This window comes from Lygodium microphyllum, chromosome 5 (assembly GCF_053477565.2).
Source record: "Lygodium microphyllum isolate KBCC chromosome 5, Lygodium_microphyllum_v1.1.10, whole genome shotgun sequence".
NCBI classification, from domain to species: Eukaryota; Viridiplantae; Streptophyta; class Polypodiopsida; order Schizaeales; family Lygodiaceae; genus Lygodium; species Lygodium microphyllum.
The window spans coordinates 65,214,041-65,218,611 of record NC_141139.1 but is presented as its reverse complement, the minus strand read 5'-3'; the positions used below and the strand labels follow the sequence as shown (position 1 = coordinate 65,218,611).

The 4,571-nt window shown below is 38.6% G+C and overlaps 1 pseudogene; it reads left to right on the top strand.

Moving 5' to 3' along the window:
- Positions 1 to 660: 660 nt before the first annotated feature.
- Positions 661 to 3,065, top strand: LOC148035916 (S-adenosylmethionine synthase 1-like; annotated as a pseudogene).
- Positions 3,066 to 4,571: the final 1,506 nt, after the last annotated feature.

The window sequence follows — 4,571 nt, the reverse complement described above, 5'->3', positions numbered from 1 at the left end:
TAGGGTTTATACATAGGAACTTACCTGAGGGCCACATACATTCTTTTTCTTAAAACATTCAGCACTAGGGAAGGTCTACAAATGGGTAAGAAAATATACAACTGAATCTTAAGGTCATGGATTGAAATACGCATGGACATGGGTAATGTCCTAGTTGACATGTATGCAAAAGGATGTACTCAACACAGGCAACTTCATTTGGCTTTTGATCTTTTTGGTTTGTTTTTTAAAGGACATGTTTGTCAAGTGTTCTAGCTTAGAAGAAGCACATGAAGTATTTGATAAGTTGTCAAGTTTGAACTACAAATGGAAGGCTCAATTGGTCTGTTGGTGTGCTGATGGAAAAGTGATTACAATACTTCTTGCTAAAGCTTTAGGCCAAGATAGGTTTCATCTACAAGTTCATGACTTGAAGAAGCATTCAAAACTAAGCATTAGCATGTCAAATCATCAAGGAAATCATCAGGGCTCTTATCACTATGAACGGAACCGGTACAAGGGTGATTTTTGCAATTTCTTGATTATGGAAAGACTTGAAGAGAGAGAGAGAGAGAGAGAGAGAAAGAGAGATCACAAAGGGAAGCAGACATGAATTTCGAAGGAGGAATAATCTACAGCTTTCTGGGGGTGTAAATTGCCTCTACTCTTTGATATATTTCTCAAATGGAGACTTTTTTGTTCACCTCCGAGTCCCTCAATGAAGGTCATCCTGACAAAATTTGTGACCAGGTTTCTAATGTTGTGCTTGATGCATGCCTGGAACAAGATCCTAATAGTAAGGTTGCATGTGAAACATGCACCAAGACAAACATGGTCATGATCTTCGGTGAGATCACCACCAAAGCCAAGGTGGACTATGAGAAGATAGTGCAGGATACATGTAGAGAGATTTGTTTTCTCTGATGAGGTGGGTCTAGATACAAACCATTGCAAGGTGCAGGTGAACATTGAGTAGCAGAGCCCTGACATTTCCCAGGGGGGTCGATGGCACTTCTAAAAAAAACCATACGAGATTGGAGCGGGAGACCAAGGGCATATGTTTGGATATGCAACAGATGAAATTGAAGAGCTAATGCCTCTTACCCATGTTTTGACTACCAGGCTTGGGGCCAAGTTAATTTAGGTCACAAAGAATGGGACATGTCCCTAGCTCCGATGTGATGGTGAGACATAAGTAACCATTGAGTGCAAGAATGACAAGGGTGCAATGGTTCCAATTCACATTCACACTATGTTGATATCAACTCAGCATGATGAGTCAATTATTAACAATGAGATTGCTATTGATCTTAAGGAGCATGTCATCAAGCCTCTCATTCTAGAGAAGTACTTGGATGAGAAGATAATATTTCATCTCAATCCATCAAGGCGTCTTGTAATTGGAGGACTGTACGGTGATGTTAGTCTTATTGGTGGGAAGATCATCATTAACACCTATGGTGGTTTGGAAGCACATAGAGGTGGGGTTTTAATAGCTAAGGATCCCACCAAATTTTATCACAGTGGGTCCTACATTGTAAGGCAAGCTACGAAGAGTGTTGTTGCTGCAGGACTTGCCCTTGTGAAAGTTTCCTATGGTATCGGTGTACTTGAACCACTATCTCTATTTGTTGACACATACATGATTGGAAGAATTCTTAATGCAAAGATTCTAGAGACCATAAAGAACAACTTTTATTTTTGCCCATGCATGATTACCATTAACCTTGATTTGAGGAGGGGTGGGGAAAAAGCTTAATAATTAAGCTTTTGACAAAGAGAAGAAATGACACATTGATGATCACAAGACGACAGTTCAACATTTAAGATTTCTTAAAGCATATTAAGCTTTAAAAGAATAACCTTAAATTTTTTTAAAAGCTAAATGCCTAAGGTCCTTTTTTGGGCTAAAGAAAAGCACAAATGTGAAGATGTAGGAGAGAAAACTATAAAAGAGTGACACTGTGATAGCCTTAGAACCCATCAAATTCAAGCGACTGGCTTGAGGTGGTGCTTTGTGCCCCTTGCCTCATCACCATCAAATTCAAGAGAGAGGCTTGAGGTTGAGCATTCACCCCCTTGCCAACATTCAAGTTTTCGCCATTAAGTTGCTTATGAAGGTGGCTTGAGTCCGAGCTTGGTGCTCCTCGTCTACTTTTAAGATTTTTATCAAATTCTATGGAGTGGCTTTTGAGTCAAGCTATGAGCTCCTTGCCCTCTTCAAAGTTCTCATCATCAAATTCTACGAGAGTGGCTTGAGTTTGATCATTGAGCTCCTCGCTTTCCTTGAAGATCTTTCCATAAAATCTTAACATTCCACTTTCTTCTCTTCTCTCTCAGTTCGAGATTTCAACCTTGTCTTCAAAATGGCGAGTGAAGAGACATGGCAAATTTCCCTATAATGACCTCATCATCTTTGATTTCCAACTTCATACTATAAACAATTTGTCATCACATGTTCCATCTTGATTTTTTCATGCCTTTTGATCATATCCAAGAATCTTTTGATCTTGTATCTTGTCTATATCTTTAATCAAAGAATTTTTTTTCTCATTTTTCTTTAATCTAAAATTCTTTTGGATAATTATTTTACATTGAGTTCTCCCATCACAAAATGTCCCTGTGGCGAGTGACTTTCACGAACCCCCGCACAAATTCCAGAGAAATACTTGGATGAGAAGACAATCTTTCATCTCAATCCATCTGGGCATTTTGTGATTGGAGGATTGTACAGTGATGCTGGTCCTACTGGTAGGAAGATCATGATTAACACCTATGGTGGTTGGGGAGCACATGGAGGTGGGGCTTTTTTAGGTAAGGATCCCACAAAATTTGATCACAGTGGGGTCTACATTGTAAGGCAAGCTATCAAGAGTGTTTCTGCTATAGGACTTTCCCATCGGTGTCATGTGCACGTTTCCTATGCTATATGTGTACCTTAGCCACTGTTTGTATTTGTTGACACATTCATGACCAGAAGATTTCCTGATGCAGAGATTCTAGAGATCATAAAGAACATATTCGATTTTCGCCCATGCATGATTACCATTAACCTTAATTTGAGAAGGGGTGGCGAAAAAGCTTAATAATTAAACTTTTGACGAAGAAAATAAATGATGCATTGATGATCACAAGACAGCAGTTTAGCACTTAAGCTTTCTTAAAGTATAAGATTTAAAAGCATAACCTTAATGTTTTCTAAAGATAAATGCCTTAGGTTTTTTGGGATAAAGAAAAGCACAAACGTGAAGATGTAGGAGAGAAAACTATAAAAGGGTGACACTATGAGAGCCTTAGAACCCATCAAATTCAAGCGATAGGCTTGAGGTAGAGCTTTGTGTCCCTCGCCTCTTTGAAGATTTTCCATCAAATTAGAGAGAGAGGCTTAAGGTTGAGCATAGGGCCCCTTGCTTACATTGAAGTTTTTGCCATCGAGTCGCTTATGAAGGCGGCTTGAGTCCGAGTTTGGTGCTCCTCGCCTACTTTGAAGATTGTCATCAAATTCTATGGAGTGGCTTTTGAGTTGAGCTATGAGCTCCTTGCCCTCTTCAAAGTTCTCGTCATCAAATTCTATGAGAGTGGCTTAAGTTTCAGCTTTGAGCTCCTCGCTTTCCTTGAAGATTTTTCCATAAAATCCTGACATTCCACTTTCTTCTCTTCTCTCTTAGTTTGAGATCTCGACCTTGTCTTCAGAATGGCTAGTGAAGAGACATGGTGATTTTCTCTACAACAACTTGATCATTTTTGCTTCCTGGCTTCATACAGTAAACACTTTGTCATCACATGTTCTAGCTTGAGCTGTTCATATATCTTTTGATCATATCCGAAAATCTTTTGATCTTGTCTCTTATCTATATCTTTAATCAAAGAATTTGTTTTCTCATTCATCTTGAATCTAAAACTCTTTTGGATAATTATTTTATGTCGAGTTCTTCCATCACAAAGTGTCCCTGCGGTGAGTGACTTTCACAAACCGCCGTGCAAATTTCGTGCGATAGAGTAGCTATCCTTTTGGACACCACATATGAGGATATTACTAATCCTCAAAAACCATATAGCTTTCTCCAATGATAAGTGCCCTTGCAAACTGATGTGCATTCTTGTGGATGGAGAGTGATTTTAAATGTTTGTAGGACAATAGATTCAAAGATATTCAAGATAGATGGGGGTTAATGTAAGTATTTTTTACATTGTTGATTTTTTGAGAAACCTGTCTTTGAGTTTTCCAACTTATTATATTTTTTCTTGTAGTGCCAAGATTACCTTAATTCATATATGTGGTGGATAAGGGAGCAATGTATTGACTTGATTCTTGATAGGGAAATCATGCCAGCCAACCTCTACTCACCTACAAAAAAATCCTCAACTAAGAGTAAGGGTAAGGGAAAGGGCAAGTCATCTCGAAAAACTAGCAATGTAAACTCTAAAAAGAAAACACTTTCTTCTATGGAGTGTCATTCATCTCCTCATCAGCCTGAAGAGAATTGGCCCCCTGTCCAAGTCAAATTCTTCTAGCAACTAAAGAAAAAATCCACTGTAAAGAGATTAGATGTGTTTGCAAAAAGCGACAAAGAGGTTATAAAGCCAAAAGA